Raw genomic sequence first — 21364 nt, 5'->3', positions numbered from 1 at the left:
GGGGGGGGGCTGGGCGCCCCCTAGGCGTGAGCGTGGGCAAGCAGCGAGTGGGCTGCCTACGAGCCTCTGAGAGAGAGAAAGAACGAAATAAATAAATAATAAGCGCGCGTGGCTTTTGAACTGCCCATAGACTGTCACAGAGAGAGGAGGGGGTGGGGTAGGCAGGGGAGGGGAGGGGGGAGACAGAGAGCGAGAGAGAGAGGAGGGAGAGTGAGAAATGCAGAGGCAGCAGCAGCAGCAGCAGCGGCGGCATTGCTCCAACAAGCAGTAGTCACTCCAGTCCCAGCAAGCGAGCAGGGGAGAGCCACGCCAAGCACCTCAGCCCGAGCCAGGCGGGCAGTAGGCTACCTAGGACTCTCTTTGTGACACCAGAGCACACACCACACACAAAGGGGGAGAGAGGAAAATATAAAACAAGGTAAGAAGCAGCGTCTGACTTGTGCCATTTCCGTCGCAGCCACCACCAGCGTTGAATTGGATTCTTTTCTGTCTAGATCTGTCTCAAAAGGGGGGGGGGGGTGTTTGTTGTTTCGTTTGGTTAATAGAGCAATAGTGGGAAAAGAACAGCAGATCGGGGTGGGCGCCTTTACATCTCTTGCTTCTCAGGCATGCTGTATTCCTCGAAAGGGGGGAGAACCTATGAATTCATGTGAGGATCAAATATGGATTAAAATCCATTCCATACATTTCAGTGCCTGTTAACACTCTTTGGGGAGTGTGTGTGTGTTTGAGGGTGGGGGAACAGGGGGGCTTGTATCCTGCGTAATTTTCAGTGGCTTGAATTTTCTCAGGAAGGTTTCTTTAAACAACATACCTCCGAACCTACTCATGAAATGAAGCACACAGAGAAGAAAATGCATCCATGTTAAGACCATGGGGGTGGGGGGAGGAGGAGAAGAGACACCATAGTGAGAGAACATGTAGCTGATACTGGGGCAATGTCCTAGATTTGGTGTTTTACCTGTGGGGCATTTTGGCTTTTGGAGCAGGATGAGATAGGGAATGTGTCTGCTAACATATAAATCTTGACGCGCACCCCCACTCGCTGGTAGCTAGAGCCTTTCGAAATGGAAGCTTGCCAGTTAACCTATTGTGGCTGTTAACAATGTGATTGTTCTTGATTAGGCAATGGAAGAGCTTGCTTGTTGCTTTAACGATCACGAGTGCGCTTGAAAATGACAGCAGACGCGGCAACAATTTTAATCCCCAGATTTGTCAGTGTTTTATGCAAATTTCTGGAGCTTTAGCCGCGTTAGTTCTGTCTGGGCAGCAGCTAACAAGCCAGGCGTCCCACCCAAATAAATAAATAAATAAATCAAAAAGCCACATCTCCTAATGCAGCCTGTTGTGCAATAAAAGTGCATGACTCCAAAACGCTTCTCCCCTCTCCCCCCATGATTTATGCATCGATTGCTTGCTCTCTACTCCAACTGATTTTTTTTTTCCAATCAAAGCTACATGTCTATGTAATTTCCCCCTCCCTCCCTTATTCTCTCCTTCCACCCGTCCCTGATTGTGCAGGGAAGGATCACTGCACACACAATATCTATTTACAATGAGGGACTCTCGCAACTAACTTCCAGATGTCTTTATTGTGTTTTTAGTGACTAATACCAACACACACACACACCCAACCCGTCTGCCACGTCTGGTGGGTGTGAATAAGCCCCATCGTATTGGGTCTCTTTGCTAACAGCAATACTGCAGTGAAAATGAATGAAACTGTACTGTAATTACCTATTCCTTTGTCTTTGCCTCACGCATGCGCCGGAGAGCAGGGTGTGGGGAGGGACAAGTCCGAAAGATCTCTCCATCATTAATCAGACTCCTATCAGAATCAATGGAACAAAGGCAGTCAGAGATGTTGCAATATCCTCATGGATTTTTGTAGATCCAGTCCCCAGCACATTCCTCTCCCAGGATCTCAAATAATTTTTTTAAAGAGCATAATGTTTTGCTAGGATCTTAATTTTTTTCTTACTGGACAATTTAAAGAGGGTAAAAAATTTACACAATGCTCAAATTCCATTTAATTTTTTTTTTTACCCTGGTAACTATGGGATTGTTAACCAATAAAATTCTCATTAGTCTATCATTTGCTGGTACTAAAGCTGTGTTTTGGGAGGAGACAAGGGTAGAATACCCTCTTGCCTCCCAAATTTTGATAATGAAAAAGTGACCATGAAAAATGAGGTTGGTGGGTTTGCAGAATAAGCTATCATTGTACTGTGAATCTTCTAGCAAAATGGCCTTTCAGGATCTGTGATGCAAATGGGTAACCATGTTCGGCTGGCATGTCTCCATGTGGAATTGCTGTCTGGCTAGCTCCTATGTAGACAAAGGGGTGTTATATAGCAACACTAATGAGGCAGATCCATTTGTGAGTCCTCGTGGCTGAAGACGATTAAGTGGATTTGATTTATCTACTGCAGTTAAATTCTACGTTAACGATCTTGTAAAAGAAGCCATGCTACAGGGGACACACTTGCTGTGACAGATTCTGCCAAGACTCCATCTAGAGGGAGACTCTCATGGTTTTTATACTTCGAGGCAGTCTCCTAAAGCACCTCCCTCTATTTTACTGTGATTTTTTATATGAGACATTTTCTCTCATTCAGATTGTTGCATCTTGACATTTGATCTGGTCTTTCTCTTTCCCCTCTCCTCATAATACACTCTTGTCAAGGATTATGATGTAGGTTCGGCAGACTATTATTGTTTCTTTTTCCTGGTAAAAGCTCTTGGAGGGGGTACAGATTTTGTAGGCTTTGTAAATTACAACTGCTAGACCATGTGTCTCCATAGCTACAGAGCAAGTGGATCTATATGATTAGCTTCTGCCAAAATGTGTTAGTTGTAGGCAACCCTTACAAAATCTGCAGTCATTCACCAAACCGATCTTGGCTGTGGATTTTATTACCTCTCCTCAAATCTCACTTATGAGCATTGGCTGGAAATTTTACATTCCCAGGCCTTTTGTCCCCAGTGGATGATTGCTTCTAATCTTGATTACTGTCATTAAGGGCACTTGCAGGGGAAAAAAGCAGATGTACCATTCATCAGAGCCTTAGAATCTGTCTGAATGGAGTCCGTGTATGCCATGGTGTACAGACGCATGCCAGACACTACCTACAGGGCTGAGCAGACTTTACACACGCAGACGATTTTTAAACACAACCGTGTCCTCCCACAAAAGTCTCAAGAAACATCAGGAGGCTGGAGGACGCTGTGTCAGTGGGGCTGCATGTCAGCTGCAGAGATGGAGTCTCCAGTAGAAGTACCTCTACCAGCAGCCTCTGTCAATTGGTTCTGGTGCTTAATATAGAGTGGGAGAGAGAGGAAAATAAAATAATGAATTAATAAAACTAGCTTGAAAAGGAGGTGGGAGTAGGGAAGGAGAAAACGAACAAAGGTTCTTGCATTTGCTGTCACTCCATGGTTTCTTACAGGACTGAAACTTCCTATCAAAGAGACGCTTTCCTTTATGATCTTCCTCTCTGTTTGATTATTGAATGAGCAGTGTGTGTATGTAGTGATTTCAGTTTTAGTTTCAGATGGAGAATGTTGGCTACATTCCTTGGTCTGAAAGAAAAAAAAAACCCCAAAAAACCCAGCAAACCCTGCAGAGTCAGGAAAACCATGGTGGTTCATTCTCTTGGTGTATGTTAATGTATAAAACAGCTGATTGTGTAATTCAGGGAATTTGTTAGTACATAGCTGCTGGAACTGCACACCACACAGCATTTTTGCATCTAACTGACCCCCTGAGAATAACATAATTGTATCCCATTAAAATAAAATCTAGGTTAAAAGATGAAACTATTCAGTTCTGGTTTTTGTGTGATGTAATTTTTCTGCTTTTGCTTGTTTTCCTATGGGTATAAAGTGTTTTGTTTAAACAGCATGCCAACAAGATAAGCTAAGTGATATGTTATCTCTATTAACTATTTCTGAATTGAAGCTTTCAGTTTTTATCCTCCCACACACCTTGAAGAGGTAAATCTGAAATTACATAAAGAGCATTCACTCCTTGAATTCTGAACCTTCCTGACTCTCCATGAAAATATTTGTGTATATTCACCTTTAAACATGAAGCCACTGGAATAAATTGTACTATCTAAATAATGCTTCATGTGTTTGTTCTGTCTTCCATTTGTGGATTTGCTTCCATTACAACTAGCCCTGAAATCCTGCGACAGAATCTCCTGGACAACTTTAGTCTGAAAAATACTGTTCTGTGGCTGTGTAAAAGAGAGCCATTTTTATTGGACACATCTTTACTGAAAACACCAGTATTACAAAAACCTTTCCTGTAGAACTTCCCCATCTCAACTTATCTTTATCTCTTTAGCAAGATTACTTCCGGCTTAGTGGCTAAATCAGCTGATGAAATAGTTATTTATCAAGTATTTATACAGTTAAGACTAACACACACTAGTCAAACTTGCATTTCTTAGGCCCAATATAGATGTGCAGGATATCTTCTGATCGGTGTACATTTTGATACATTGCTCTTTGGATGCTGAATCTTTTGACTTACCTAGAATATTTGTCCTTGTATACAATCTCATTACAGATGTATGGATTTGTAGGCATTAGTAAATATGCATTAGTAAATTAAATAATATATAATGTGTGAGAGTTAACATCTGGAAATGAACTGCAGCATCAAATGGCTTAAATTCTTTGATGTACTGAAGCCTACTCTGGTAATAGAAGCAATGTTCCTGGCTTTACTGGTCTCATTGGACAGGTTTCCTTGACGTGTGCAGAATGCTAGTCACTCAGTCTTAATAGAAATTAGAAACAGCAGTGTTCATATTACACAATTGATCAGGAAAGCTATATTTTGTAGAAGAGTTAATACAGGCCCCTACATTTATTCTTGGGCACTCATTTGGACTTGGGGAGCTGGAAAAGGGGACAGATGGTCTTGCAAATATGAAACTACACTGGAACTCCTGAGATCTGGGTTCAATTTCTGGTTCTGCCACATATTTCCTGTGTGACCTTGGGCAACTCAGCTAGGGTCAGATTTCTAAATGCTCAGCTCCCATTGTGACACTTACACTGTTTTTAAAATCTGGCCTTGAGGGTGGATGCTGCGCTATCGTGAACACGTGTTCCTTATCTCGCCCTCTATGCCCCATCTGTAAAAGGGGGATGGTGATACTCCGCTTGTCATAGGCTGTTAGCTCTTCAGGCCAGAGACTCTCTCTTCCTATGTCTGTACAGGCCCTGACCTAGGTTTAGGTCTCTAGGTACTACTGTAATTTCTTCTGTACATCCTAAATCTAAAAGCTAGACCTTAGTTCCCCAAGCAGGAAAATGGGCAGTGTTAACTGTTCAAATACAAGGAAGTGATGACTACCTAGTTTAGTCAAAGTCTTTCTCTCACCCTTCCCCCACAAAAAAGAAGAGCAAGAGGATGACCATAAGAGACCAAGACAGTTCCAAAGTATAGATGTGTTGGAATAGCTTCTTCCTTGACCAGAGCTTGAGAAACAGAAAACTAAGAGGAGAGTCTGACAAGGAATAAACCAACAAATCAGTGGGAATAGGAGTGAGGCAACAGCCAGAGAAGTCAAAGAAGAAATTCCTGAAATCCTTAAAGCCCTGAAAATAGAAACCATATGCAACATAATGGAGGCTTAATGAATTAGGAAATACTTTCAAGACAAAATATTTTAAAAGTTTCTTATGAAGAATGAAAAGAACTCAAGATTCATCTCCTCCCTACAGCACGTTAGCAACTTGCTAACCATAACTTTCTTATTCAAGACAGTGATGCCAGCTAAGCATCTTATTTCAAAATGGAGCACTTTGGTTAGTACAAACACGTAACTATTGATTTTCTGATGTAAAACTCGTAACAATTTTTAAAATGGAAACTGATTATATTTGGAAAATGTGTTGCTATTAATATGTGTAAAGAGGGTTCGTATAATAGTGTGATTTGGTAGATTTTGAGAATTACTGCCTTCCCCCTTGGACTTCTATAAAAAAATTTTTCAGCAGATGTAAAGAGGACTAATTTTCAACACATGTCATAGTCAGAATTTGCCTGAGAGCAAGATGTGTAGTAATTCCTATTCAAATATGGTTTAATGGGGAAATGGTTTTAATAACAAAACCTTCTGACTTAGATTTGCCTTTTTATCTAAGTACTGTCTTTTGATCTGTTTGGTACTGTGTTCTGAAAAATGGACCTAGCTAACTTGAATACATATATTATCCAACTTTCTTCTAGGCTGCAGACTGCTGTGTATCCTTATCATGATTGAAGTGTTGAGAAAACCATATGGCACTGTCACTTATATACTACATAGTTTGGATTTTAAACTGCAAACATAAGTGCCACATGATTTATGTGAGAATATTCTGCTGATCGTGGGATTTTTTCATCTTGGTTGTGTCCACCACGTAGGTTGTTGAATATCCCCCGTCCTCTCCACTCCTCTCCTCTTCTTTTTTTTTTTTTTTTTTTTTTTAAAAGACAAGAATTGTAACTAAGTCTATGTATATTTCTCCTCTGGCTATTCAGAGAACAGCACCCATTTGGTGCTGCTTACTGAGGGCTCTGACCAAGTGAGTTTCAATACTGATTAATTATGTGCCATAGTCTCAAAGGACTCAACACTAACACTGAAACTTTTAAATGTAATAAAATAATGAGATTTTTGCCTCCCCTCTTCCCTAATTCTACAGGTATCTCATTACAGAATAATTACTGATAATGTGTTAGAATAACAACTATAGTAACTTTTGTTGCCCTGATTAGGAGGTACTTTAATGCTCCATTGAAGCATAACCCTCAGCTACTGACAAAAATCAAACAGCTGCAATATAAATCCTGTAAAGCTTCTGTAACAAGGATTCATTTTAATGGCAAAAACATGTGCCATCAACACAAAGTGAAAAATAGAAGTTGCCTTATGTGAAGGTAAATTCAGTGGCTAAAAACACCTTAAAACCTTAAAACACTCACAGGGTTGGATATTGTGCGCAGTAGGACTCTTATAGTTGGATAGGGCCTTATAGCTTTTCAGTAAATTCTAAACTGACAGTTGTTACTCTTCCTTTTATTTACTTGATGCCTTGATGAAAAAGTAGAAATAGGGGGGCCCGTATTCAACATTCTTTGTTGGAATAACTGACTAGTTTAGAATCAAATTAGTGTTCAAATAACAAGGTGCAATATGTGATCACATTCTAGACAGCTACTGTGACTACAGGGGTATGGAGGGGAAACAAAACAGATCTACAGACACAACAGACTAACAATAACAGGGTGGTTACACATCTCTCCTTACCATCTGACTATTTAGTAAATATGCAGAATGTGATCACAAACTGGGAGGTAGAAATGCAGAGTGTTACAAATGTCTAATCAGCATGCCAGAGACTTAAAGCAAATCACAGCATCCAGATCCACCTTGTCTGTCCAAGTTACCCAAGAGGACAAGAGGCTTGCTGCTTGGAACTCTCAGAAATAATAACACTTCCTCAAAGCAGAGAAGCATATAATTGCGGGAGAAAGCACAATAGTATATAGAAAATTGCTACTGAACTGGAAATGGCGAATGGCCAATGGAGAGAGGACAAAGCCCTATTCATTATTGTTAATAAGGGGTTCATCAGGCAAATGCTTGATGTACTGAGTATTCCCCACAAGTTCCTCGGAGCATTTTTTTTTGTTTCTGTTTGGTTTTTGTTTTGTTGACAGGAAAATATATGTAAGTATTGCCAAATGTGTGTGTTAGTTGGTTACTGCTGTGAATGACTTATTGCTCCATACTTGTTCTGAGGGGAGCATAATTACACTGGATAAGGAGGAAGGAAAGAATGCAGAGAGGGCTGTGTAGAGGGGAAAGCAGCTCATTTGAGATTCTTGCCTTGTATGTGACTGAGGTAGATGGGGAGAATCTAGTTAACAGCTGCTCTCCATAGTATGGTTCTGTGTGCAGACTGAAGCTGGCAGAGTAGGAGCATCCTGAGTGAAGCTAATGCTACTCAGAGCAGCATCAATTAGTTCTGTGCTCACGCTCATGGGTGGCTTGTAAACCACCTGTTCTGGGACACTAGCCCCAGCCCCAAAGCCACGCTCCTTCTGCCCTTTCTCCCTTCAGAGACCCATCCCAGGCAGCCTGAGCACCAGCCAGGTTGGCCAGGTGGGCCCACTGCCAGAGCGCCTCAAGTGCCCCCAGAGCCTGTGCCCCACCCCAACCCACCCTGGCCCCAGGCTGGCCATTTTGCGCCCCAGCGCCCTCCCTCCCCCCTGCACTGCCAGAGTGCCCCAGCACCAGCACGGACCCAACCTGACCCCAGGCTGGCCAGTCTGCCCCAGCCCCTGGAGTGCCACCGGCCTCCATAGAGCCACCGGCCTGAGCGCTGCTGGCCTGCGCCGTGCCATGCCCCATCACCAGCCCACCCCACTGCCAGAGTGTCGGCCTGTCCTGTCCCAGCGGTGCAGCATCGACCCATCCTGGCCCTGCACTGACCAGTCCACCCCAGCCCCCAGAGTGCCGCCGGCCTGCGCCAAGCGCTGACCCATTCTGGCCTTGGGCTGGCCGGTCCACCCCAGCAGGGTGGTCACCTGCACCCCAGTCCCCGCCCGCTTCAGAGGAGAGGCCAGCTAAGACTGCCACCGCTGGGGGCTGAGCATGGGCAGGGTCATGCTTGGCCTGGCCTTATAGATCTGGCACCCATGCTCACGCTCATATCAGAGTAGGCAGGGTCCATGGTCGCTGCTGGGAATATGTGCCTGGCTGGGGCATGGGCTAGAGTTTGTTGTGGATCTCTGATTTTCTCTTTTTCTTCACATCTGTCAGCTCACTGGGACACATTTTCTCTTTTGCTTCAAAGACTGGAAATAGAAATCCTGTATCTTTTTACAGATACTTAGTCTCTGCCTTAGGCGAAGAGGGGAGGATGGAGATGGAAGCACGCTGCTGATGAAGATAGCAAGTGTGAAAAATCAGGACAGAGGGTGGAGGGGGTCATAGGTGCCCATATAAGAAAAAGCCCTGAATATTGGGACTGTCCCTATAAACTTGGGACATCTGGTTACTCTATTTGCAGTGTGCATGCGGTAACTTTGGCCTGGACTGTCCTTTCATGGGTTTCTGTACTACCAATGCTGAAAAGGTGGTGAAATGGTATAGTGCTGCCTCTGTGGCATTATCTCTTTCCCTGGCACATTGCAGAAGTCCCTCTTCTATGATTCTGCACAGAAGCTGCTCAACTAGGTTTGTAGAGAGAGGTTTTAGGGCAGTAAAGAGCAGGTCACTGGTCATATTCCATGTTCTCTGTGGACTAGCTAGATTTCGGTGTCAGATTTAATGCAAGTGGCAACTGCATTAACACTCTGTGCCCCCTCCATGGCTTCTATTTTGCACCTGCAGGGGGCCTAGCCAATGGCAGCATGGCATCTCCAGAGCCTCATTGCCAGAATGAAGAGAGGGCAGCCAAACACCTTGGAGATACAAGTACCATGAAGATGACTTATCTCTGTGGATCTCATGTTGTCCTTCCTGTGGAAATGAGAGTCTCAAAGGTCTTGTCCCCTTCTCACTCCACATTCAGACCTCCAGAAAGATTTCTTCTGTATTAAAGGGGCAATTTACAGAAGAGATCTCAGTAGCATCACTCACAAACAACCTGGAATGGAAAACAAACTTGACCTGTTTAATTGATTCTTATGCAGAGGACTTCCTGTAAATGCTATCTCTTGCTTGATTCTTAGGATGTTGGAGTTGAGGAACATCATGACATCTCAGTAGAAAGCTGGAAATCCAATTTTAAGCCCAATTGTCCCAACTTACTTGCACTGTCCCAATGAACAATATATTTTTCAGAATTGGAGTCAGTAATTGCTGGTGGGTCCAGTCAAGTATTGTACTTCACATGAAAATACCCAAGAGAGTTCTATTCATAGAACACTGAATAAAGTCACCAGAATAGCTTCAGAAAATGAACAGTACAGTAGCTTTTTTTCATAGGCAGTTGAATAATTTGTTAGGTCATTGAAAGTTCAGCTGTCATGCTCTTCTCTAGATGAGTCAGTCACTGACAAACAGATATATAAAGAAATTATTGATAGTTATGGCAAGAGAAGTGTGGCGCTCCTCATAGCAACTCAAACATTGCGAACAATGTACAGTACTGACAGTCCTTTAAGGCATAACATCTAAAGCTCTTATGTTGAAGGTCACTTCCTGCAGTTGGTGGCTTTTGTTTCCAAGTGCTCAAACTTGTCTGCATAACATTTAAAGGTATTTTTTTTTGTGAACTTCTCTTGTAACAGTAATATCACCAAGCAATATAGCCAAGCACAAACATCTCCAAGTTAACAAAGCACTAGACATTTTGTAAGGTCTCTTTTGTACAGCTCCTATAAGAGCATTGTGGAGTTAGAGACTTGGGCTCAAATGCATGGAGTTTATATTGCATAGTCCTCCACAGCTATTTGGGTAAAAAATTGGTTATGTGGGCAAACAAATCGAATAGCAATGCCTTCTAATCACCCGTTCCTCCAAAAGGAAGAAAAAAATTCACCCTAACAACCTGAGTTCATGTCCTTTTACAGGATTTCAATCTACAGGAACTCCGGTAAAGAAATACTGTGGAACCATGACAATGTCTCCATAGGCTGATTATGGAGATGTTTCTCGCAGAACCTTCCCCAAACTTTTTGTAAAAAACTCTTTGGCATGAAAGCTCAGGCTTCCACCTAGTTAAAGGATAACTTCTTAGGCAAAGTGTGTGCTTGAGTAAAGACATTTTTCATGCTTCACCACAAAACAATTTTTTTGCTATGCCTTGGTCGTCCCATCCACTCAACACTTTGTGGCAGAATGGTGGTGGTTTTGTACATATAAAGACCAATGGATTTTTTTATATAAAATATTCATTGGTCTTCAACAAAATCTAGGTGCCGAGGACTTTTAAAAACATTTGAAAAGGCTAGGTGGTTAATCTTGGAGTTACTAATGATAACTGAATTTAAAGAGCTTCATGAAGTCTCTAGCAATTATTAATTAATTCTTCAAGAATGTCCAAGGTACTCTGATGTTACCTACAGAGTTCCAAAAGTCTACATGCATCATCGTGACCATGAGAGTCAGGCCAATAACTGATTTTTTTTCAGTTTGTTGGAAATATCAAAAGCAATTTGTTCTGAGACAGACCAAACACAAACATTTTGAAAATTTTTGGCAAATTGAAAAGTTGAGAAATTTATTTTGTGTTGAACAAAACATTTTGTTCAGCCCAAAATGAAACTTTTTTTTAAAATAAAATTGAAGGAAATTTCAAAACAAAATGTTGTTTCATACCAGAAATCAAAATAGTTTGTTTTTGAAAATCTCAAAATGAAAAAAGATTAATTTTTTTTTTAAATGAACAATTCAGTGAAATTTACATGGATCCGTGAAACATTCAGTATCACCAAATCTGCCTTTAAAAAAAAAAATTTGGTAGTAAAGTTTTGTCTGGCTCTGTTGACCACGTCAGAGTCCTTACAACTCTTACAGAGCTGGGCCTGTGGACCCTTTCCTGTTTACTTGACACACTTGCTACAGATGAAAGAACCACATATGCCAAAACAGGCTTAGGTTTTACAATTTCCCCACAAGGGTGAGGGAAGAAGAGATAGCAGCCAGCCGTTGTGTAGTATGTAATAAGATGTTGTTTATAGTAAACAAGGTGGACAGCTTTTCTTGTGTATTATTAATATACTTGTATCTCCATGTAACAGGTGGAGATATGGGATTAGATTTGTTAGTTTATGGAATCTTAATTTTAATTTCATTTCCATTCTAAACTCTAAGCAGGAATTGTTAGATAATAGTTCGTGTGAGTGTGTAACTTAACTCAAAATTCTCTAGGCTATGATCTTGTCAACTTAAATGCTTTAAATTCCATTTAAGAGCAAGCTAAGATGTATAACAAAATGTAGAAATCTCTCACTCCTTCAATCAGTATTAAGGATTCTTCATCTTTAATCTTTTAGAATTCGAGGACATGTTAATTGTGAGTAATCCTTAGACTGTTTGAAGATGTGCAGGGAGCTGCATTTTAATGTTTTTCTTCCCTTTTAAAAACTAATGTCTCAATGAAAAGCTGTGCGTGATGGCTTGCCTATACTGACGCTTTCTAATTTCCAGACCTGTATGATTCTTGTGGTGTATTAAACAAATCGCTGAATTACTGCAATTAAACTATATCACAATGATTAGCAATTGCTTTCCAAAGTGCCTATGTAGTGGTAACAGATGTCATATCACAATGGGTCAAGTTTGTTTGGCAAGCTGTGGCTGTTCATGGTGGCTATTAAATAAAGGGCTGTTATTGGCTCAATCCTATTTGCCTTATATTGCTTGCATTAAACCAGGTAGGAGATAGCACACTTTCTTTGGATTTGTTTTAACTGCTTAAAACTGCCATTATGCCTGATTAGAGTACAGCATCTATAGATGATGGGGGACATTCACATGGTTGCTATGAGAATTCATTATGAATGCTGTCTAGACGAGTGCCATGCTCAGGCCCAATGAATTTATGATGGCAAACTTCTACAGTAAACATCTTCCAACTATTTGTGATTTGAGGTATATAAACTGAAGATAGAAGGGTAAATTCTGCTTTCAGTTACACTCTTGCAGCCACATTGGCTTCAATGTGATTGTTCCCACAGGTAGCACTTGGTCCAGCATTTTTGCCATTGGCTGCTGTGGTAAAAAGAGGGCCAGTAGCAATGTCCAATGAATACTTGCACTGTATAGTAAATCTGATGGTTAACAGTATAAAAACAAATTCTGTAAATGGTTTCACAAACTTTAATTAAATGAGCCTTGTGATTCTGGTCCCTGATTTAATTAGGTAGGGAGGCAGTTAAATATAATTCTGTGATACTGGACTCCTTTAGCTGGCTTCCCAGCTAGTTAAATCCACTCTCAGTTCCTAGGAGACTAAGTTTTCAAAGTTAAATATCAAGTTTAGAACACTTTCTAGCTAATTTGTACTGCATGTTTGCCAGAAATACAAATCTACCACTTTCATCTTAAATATTGTTCTGTTTAATAATAAAAATAATAATTTGCATCTAGCACTTCTTGTAAAAGTGCTTTACAAAAGCTGATAGGTATTCTCCCTGTTCTATGAGTGGAAAAATTGGCAAAAGTATTGCCAATTATCAACTGGTTTATGGCTTCCATCATTTGAAAGGATGCATGCAGCCTTAAGACTTCTCAGTGTGGGCTCTACACAGAAAAGGTTAAGCTCCAAATCTGAAGTCCCTCCTTCCCCATTCAATTTAATCAAATTAAACTGATTAATACGGGATGTAAACTAGTGCAAAAGATAGACAGTAAATTGTGAGAGAGTTCAAGTAATTCAAAATTATCTTTACATTTGATTTATAAACACTTTTGGTGGGATATAGACATTCCCTTAGAATGGGCCAGATACTCTGCTTTGCTAATGTCCCATTGCACCACCAGGAAAGCACAAAAAGATCTTAAACCTGTCCCAAATGGGCAGTTGAGGATTCTCCTGGCTTAATTTTGCTAGTTAATATTGAAATATGTTACTTAGTTGTGATTGGTCATAAGCCACATGAAACAGAAGTGTTATCCAAATGGATGAGCATGCAAACATCTCTGATGTAAACACATGAGTGACTTGGGTGTCTGAGAATTTTTGAGTTATCTTGCTGTAATGTTCACAGAACTTCAAGCGCAACTGAAGCAAGAATGGGTGAAGCAAATTAACTTTACAAATTGAACGAATATTCTAAACAATTGGCAGTGTTAGTTGAGCTCTTTTAAAATAGATAGTGGGGCATTTCATGAAGATGAACGTTTCTCTGCTAATATCCTTAGTGGAAACTGGCATTATGGCATCTATTAAACAAAATACCCAAACAGCACATGCTGTTAAACAGAGCATTCTAATAAGTGCTTTTTGACACACTGTTACCTGGTGATGCATTGAAAGCTTGAGGCTATTTCCAAAACTTGGTCTTCGATAAAAGACCATAGATTTTTCAAAAGCACCTAAGCCCTGTTTTCAAAAGTGATTGAGGCACTTAGGCTCCTAAGTCTCATTTCAAGTCAATGGAACTTAGTCTGAAGTCACTTATGTGCCTTTGAAAAATTTTACACCTTCACACATTGGACCCCGGAATGAAGTTTAGTACTGTCTGCTTGTGTAGTGTTGATTTGAAATGGCAACAGTAGCATACACTGTTGCCTAATCTATAGGCTGCAGAAATGTGTTCTTGGGATGGTCCACGAGCAACAGGATAATTAAACTATACATAAAGATGTGAAACACATTGTTGATCAAACTTAATAGTGTCATAACAATAGCTTTGAAAATTGAGGCTTCTATAGATATTGGCCAAATCTAAAGAAATCCCATTTGTGTTGTTAAATTGTTTGAATAGACTCAACATTTGCAAAACAAACAGCATTGCACAGGCTGTTTTCTGAGTAGGTGAGTGGCTGAATTGATAGTTCCGAGTTGCATACCACAGGCTAAGCTGCAGGTTGCACAGCACTACACTATTGACATAAATTGTAAACTTTTTGCCCCTGAAGTAGACCTGATATTTATTTAACTTCCATACCTACCTTTGCTTGCTTACTGGATATTTGCAACATGCTTTTAAGCATTTCCAGGATTTGCATGGAGCAGGGAAGCAAAGATTCTTGTGCATTTGCCAATGTCTTAATTTCACTGGAGATGGGAAGTGTTCACTTATATGCCAGTTTCGAACAACTAAAATATTAAGCTGTGTCTAGTCTCTCAGAGCCATGCACAGAAGCGTTGTGATAGGATTTCTTCCATGTATTAGGGCCACTCATTTGACTGTAAAGATTGCATTCAGATGCATGTTTATGTGTACTGGGGGTTTATGTGGGAGGAGGAATAGGAGACTCTATGAGCGTGTAATCAGGGCTATTTCCATTGAAGCCCGTTGAGTTGCACTAGTATAAACCAGTGGAAATAAAATCAGAATCAGGTCTCACAGCTACAATTTAATTTTGGATGAATAGAAAGAAAGTGTCTGAAATAGTCACTGGGCATGCTCAGTACTGATACGATGAGTACAAATATGCCTATTTGTTTGTGACCACAATATATCGACACTTACAATAAAGCTAAAGAAAAAGAAACTTGCTTATCTTCATCAAACACTCTGACTCCAATTCATCTTTCTCTTCTCCCTCCCCCACAATATTTATTCTAATGTGTTGACTCTTTGCACGAAAGGTTCCTACATTAACTTGTAACAGGACAGGCTCTAGTAGGTTAAAATATACTAACTCTGTTCATGGTCCTTCATTTATTCCAGTATACTAAATGCAAAGTCAAAGGAAAACCAATATAGTAATCCAATACTTATTCCATTGAAGTTAGGGTCAAAATTCTCATTGATTACAGCAGAAACAGGATTGGCTCCTTAATCTCTAGAGGACACCTATCCACAGCAATGCAATGATGAGCAGTTAGGTCAGGAAAAGCTGTAACTTAGAACAAAGCTGCTGTAGGACAGGATTCTTCTGATCAGTGGCAAAAGTCTCTTGCACCATGACCAGAAGTCACTTCCTAGTATTAGAATTGAAGGCCCTTATAACAGTTATAGAGGGGCTGTAAGGTAGGCTTAAACCCCTTCCTCTCAAATACTCCAATGTGGGGGGCTGCTGTACCAAGAGGAGCAGAGGTGATGATGGTGTATATTGAAGGAAGGGGTGTCTATATCAGGGAAGGAGAAGATGTGGACAGGGCAATCCTGCAGCCCTGCAATAGATGTCTACACAGGTGCCCTTGAAGCAGGGGTGTAAATTAGGTTAGCCTCAGGGCTCTGCCCTAACTTACACCTGGGGCTGCATCAACCTCCTGTGACAAGAGTGGGTGATATTGTTTGGCTGAAACTTTTTCTTTGCTGAAAAATGTAGATTTGGGTTGACCAAAATATTTCACAAATCCATCTTGGTTTCAGCTATTATTGTTATTTACCTAAGCAAATAGAAATGTTTTGACATTTCGGAAACAACCCACTTAGCTTTTTTTAGGCCACATTCACAAGGAAACTTAAGCACCACTGACATTCACAAAACAAGGTTTATGGTGATGCTGGTGACCTATCGCTCACTGGTTAATGCACTCAGCTGGGAGGAGGGAAACCCATGTTTGAATCCCAACTCTGGAGCCAAAAACTTGAACTAGGATTTGTCCGCTGCCAGATTGAGTGCACTGGCTATTGGGTGTTCTGGGGTAGGTTCCTCTCAGTGTTTCATGTTGAAGCTGTTCCACTTTGTATAAATATTCATTGGAACTGGAACCTATTTGTTTTCCTACACTCACCCTGCCCTAGTATATTGTCATTCTCTTTCTCTCTGGACCAGTGAATATTTAAGTATGTCATGTTTCAATAGGAGTGATTGAAAAAGACTTGCCCGAGAATACCCAATATCCCAGTGGTTAGGGCACTTGCCTGGAAGTGGGGGTTCTATGTTCAAGTCCTTCCTCCAGAGTGGAGATTCAAACCTGGGTCTCGCACATCCCAGGGGAATGCACAACATTTGGGTGATAAGAGTATAAGGGGAGCACCATTTTGTGAATGCCATTTTGTAAATCCCTTTAGCAATCCACTCCCTTTTTATTTAAAAAGGGGAAAAAATGCTAAACTGAAAATGATTTTTCCCCAACGCTTTGATTTGCTGAAATTCTGAAAATAAATATTTGATTTGAGGTTGACCCAAACTAATTTTCTGCCCCTCTCCCCCAAACTTCCAGAACTTCCAGTAAACTGAAAAATGAGAGAGTAGCGCAGTTTTAACAGCAACCACCCCTCTGTCCATGTGCTGGCCTGAGCAGTGGTTCAGCAAATGAATCTGGCCTGGGATGAACTGCCTGTTCATAAGAAGTCCAATCAGGTTTTAGTAAGTGCTACTGGAGAGTTGTAGCACAAGCAATAAGAATGTAGGATGAAGTACTAAAAATGCTTGTCAGAACTTAATTCAGAGTTAACATGCCCTAGAAAATGTCTGCTTTTTTCCCAAAGTATTATGTGAAGATTAAACTCTAGAGGAAAGCAGCACTGATTTTTCATAGGAAACATCTGACATGTATAACCCAAATATGTTTGACATAATTGGTGTGCTTCTACCAAAGCATTTTCTGCTAAAGAGATAGGTCAATAAAATAAACATGAAGCCTAGAATCAACCCAGAAGTTTGTACTGAAGGATTAAAATGTACTTTCGTCTACAGCAGTTGAGGGGAAAATTGTCTCCACTTTCCAGTATGATGTGACCAGCCACTTTCCAAAATCCCATCTTCTTGGGGGTTTTGGAACACAAGGCCTTGAAAGTTGCAACACTGCACAATCCTTAAGGAAATGCAAAAGAGCCCAGAAGCGTGAAAGCTCATGGGATAAGAGAACTTGTCACAATGACTGTACCATGAATTATTCTAAAACTGAATAATTCTAGTGAGTATTTGGTGGCTTCCCTTATAGCTCCATGTCTTCCATACTCATTCTCTGATCAAATGGGGGATTTTTGAGGAAGGCAAATTTGTGTAAAATCCTATCAACAGTTTTGAGCACAGTAGGGACATAAAAACACTTATATTAAATGTTAACCATTTTATTAATTAATTTATTTTTAACAGGGATATAGCCAAAAATGTTAGAGATTTGAAACTTGGCAATGACATAGTCTTGAAGGCTAATCGCTTTGCTTGGATTTGTAAATTAAATACCTATCCAGGCATATATTTCCCTCACCCCCTCTTCAAAAATATCATGAATGTTTGAAAATAGCAATCTGAACATGATCAGAAGACATTTTTCCAATTAAAATCTGTAGGTGAACCCTTGGATATACTGTGTATGCTTAGCTAAGGACTTTATACTGTTTCAGTTTAAGAAAAAGGCACAACATGAAGTGAAGTCCTGCTTTCCCTCTCTCCCCTTTTCCCCTGGCTAAAGTCTGTGGTCAGGATTTCACTGTTCTTAGAGCTGCTGGGATTTTTCAAAATTTTTTTCCCCGTAGATTAATTCTTTCTTTCTCTTTTTTTTTTTAATCAAAATGTTTCCTGAGAAATGTGATTTAAAAAAATATATAAAACTTTTTATCAAAAACTTTAATTTATCTTTTTTTTTCTAAAATGGTGTTTTAAAAAAAATTAGTTTTGAAAGGATCTTGTGATGTTTAGTGTGTCTTAGTGACATTGTAGGGTTAAAAAAAATACTTCACTGAGAAAAACCCTGTTTTACAAATGAAAACTGATAAATGAAAACTGTCAGTGAAAAATTGTTCTATTACAAAGACTAACACAATGGAAAAGTTTTCTAAAAAATTTCAAACATTTTAAAATCAATGTTTTGATCAGCTCTGCCATTGACTTAACAAGGATATGTTGAAGTTTCAAAGGCCAAATTTGTAAGAGTCAGATGATCACTTGTTTCAAAAGGTGAGATATAAAGGGTTTAGCTCTGCTTGCTTATCTGTTGTAACTCTTGGTTTCCGCTAGACACTAGCATATTCAAAGTGTAATGCATATTGATTGATAAAACTAAACAAGATCAGTGATCAATAAATGAACATTTTAAAATATTTGAATTCACAAAAAAAGTCACCATCTTTAAGTGTGCTGATGCATAACAAACACAGCATAGGTGATCCAAATAATTTAGCATAATCCTTAGTCTACGTAGTCTTTTTCATTGTGAAAGATTCCAAAGCTTTTAATAAAGAAGGGTCTGATCTTGTAAATACTGTTAAACATAGGGCTTAGCAATGTGAGTAAGTTTGATCACTCTGCTTTGAAACATTTCTTAGATTGGTCCTAGATACATTCAGGTATCACACACCACTAGAGTAGAATGACAGCCATTTTAGTCAAGCAACACTATGCAAGTTTCTCTTAAAAAGGAAAGTTAAGAACATTAGCAAGGCAGGATATAGTTACCTAAACTGAAGACTGGCCATGGCACTGAGGCAATATCCCTACTCTTGTGAAAAGTTCTATTATTTTGTGAGGCTGATCAAGCAATTACATGGCCGTCTCTCGTTATAACTCATCAGTCATGTTTACCCTACAATGACACCCAGTGCTAGATCTCTTCTACATGTGTACAGAGACTGAGTGGCTTTTCTAAGTATTACTGCTGCTGTCATTTTTGAGAAACCAATTAGGAGTAAGCCTTCCTGTTCCAAACAATGGGTTATGGACAACAGTTGGACGTATCCTAGTCTACTAAATTTAGGTCATTGTCGTACAAAGTTACGTTCATTTCCTTTGCGGTCATTAAAGTGAGTATCAATGTTTCAATACTAGTAAAGGCTGCATAATCCAGACTATTGAATGTCTTTATTCAGTTGTTTAAATTGAATAAAAAATTACTGTACAGAATCCAGCTGCAAGTGTTGTATAGACACCTAATGCAAAACATGTTGAATGACTCTTCTCTAATGTTATTTAAATACTTAGATTTAGTGAATGTAGCTCTTTAGAAATGGCTGTAAATTCTAAGTGTTTTAAATGAATCTGAACTTTTAAATTACTGAATCCTTTTTTTATTTTTATCCAGATACTGACTTCAGAAACTACAGGTGAGGGATCTTGTTCTATCCATCTCATTCATTATATTAGACTTGGACAGATGCATAGGTCTTGTACAAATGAATGACACAAATGATTTTTCAATCTCTAATATAAATGCTGACTTTGCAGGAGCCAGTTCTTAATATGGCTCACACATGTATAATACTGTTATATCATAATGGTGTTTTAGGACTCTGACTCCAAATCCCTTGAGGTGCTAGTCACTAATTTATAGTACTGCCTGTCCATAAAACATACTTTGCTTGGCTCCTAAAGAATAAGGGAACTTAATCATGTTAATGGTACAGTGTAATTTTATATTCAGATGACAAGGACTGTATAGGTGAGCGTATATCATATCCTTGACATACATAATTGAAACAATTTATTAAGAATAATGAAACTGAAGTTTTAGGAGTAACGTTTCAGAAGGAGATTGTGATCAGATGGAGTACTCCAGTCTACTGCCTGATTAAGGCAAAGTGAATGCTCTTTAGGTCTGAGCTCAGCTGGCTAGCCCGAGCTGCTGCCTGTGCCACAATGTCCACACTACTATTTTTAGTGTGCTAGCTTGAGCTAAGGTAGTGTGAATCTGTCTACCCAGTTTGGAACACCGCTGAGGGGCAGAGTAGACATACCCTCACGGGCATGATTCAAAACTAGAACTCAATGGAAAGACTTCTCTTGACTTCAATGGGCTTTTGATCAGGCCCAAAGGCCTGCTATGGCTTATCAGACTAAGAAAATTGCGTGGGTGAAAGGAGCCCTTTGTGAGAACCGGAAGAAACAGACTATATATTAATTTTGTATCAGAACTCAATTTTAATAGTATCTGGTCACTACAGAAATCTAGCGTGGATGTTAACAGTCCCCTGCACTCTTCTGGAAGGACAAACATTTCTTTTTAAATCGCAACAAAGCAATTTTCCAATGTGGGTCAAATGCAAATGCTGTTTATGAAAAAGCCGCTAAAGACAACTTGATTTTTAATTTCAATGAAAGAACCTCTTCGGTGACCCTTGGAGGCATGCCAATGGAATCTTCCAGCACATGCCTCAGTAAACAACAAATGATTCACTGAGGTGCTCTAACAAGGATTGATGTGTCCACCCAATTAGAGGGATCTAAAGAGCTCTCCCTTGAAATTCTGAGTTCATTTAGGTTGCTCTGTCGTTTCCACAAACTAATGCTGAAGCACTGCTTGAAAGATATGGTTGTCATCAACAACTGACTTGTGCTTTAATTCTTCTATATGACAAGTGTTATTCTGTCCATGCTGAAACAGCTACATTTTTTAAAATAACATCTGAATATTGGAATGAAGCCAGCCATTGCTCTCAACTCAAGAACTAAGTACAAGGGCTTCTCTAAATATAGCATCGCTCTAAATACATCCAAGAAGGCTTTTAAACTATAAAAACCTATTTTCAGTGCTTATAACTTCTCAAATTTACTTTTTGGAGCCCAAGTTTCTCATGCTAAAAAAAATAGGTGGTTTTGGTTTCTGTGTGTGAAATGCTCTTGGTACAACTACATTAACTCAAGTGGTCAGATGGAGCAAAGCATGGAAAGATCATCAAGAACTTTCAGATTGTTTTCTTTTTCTTTTAGAACATTGCTTCCATTTTCCATTTTAGCCCTAAAGTGTTGACTTGTACTGCTACAGAATGAGTTTCCTCATGTCATTTTAATAAATAATTAGAAATAAAACCCATTTTCTCCAACTATTGAGAATATTTCCA

At 39.8% G+C, this 21364-nt stretch overlaps 1 protein-coding gene across 1 annotated transcript in view; it reads left to right on the top strand.

The window, feature by feature from the left end:
• The first annotated feature begins 202 nt into the window (after positions 1-202).
• Positions 203-21364, top strand: part of BASP1 (brain abundant membrane attached signal protein 1) — a 57624-nt gene continuing 36462 nt past the window's right edge. The window contains exon 1 of the mRNA XM_067569787.1: positions 203-418. The gene's annotated coding sequence lies outside the window, so the exon portion shown is untranslated. The remainder of the gene's footprint in view (positions 419-21364) is intronic.

Source organism: Emydura macquarii, unplaced genomic scaffold (assembly GCF_026122565.2).
Source record: "Emydura macquarii macquarii isolate MOO-44397 ecotype Brisbane River unplaced genomic scaffold, CSIRO-AGI_Emac_v2 contig_320, whole genome shotgun sequence".
NCBI classification, from domain to species: Eukaryota; Metazoa; Chordata; order Testudines; family Chelidae; genus Emydura; species Emydura macquarii.
This window is presented reverse-complemented; position numbering and strand designations above follow the sequence as displayed.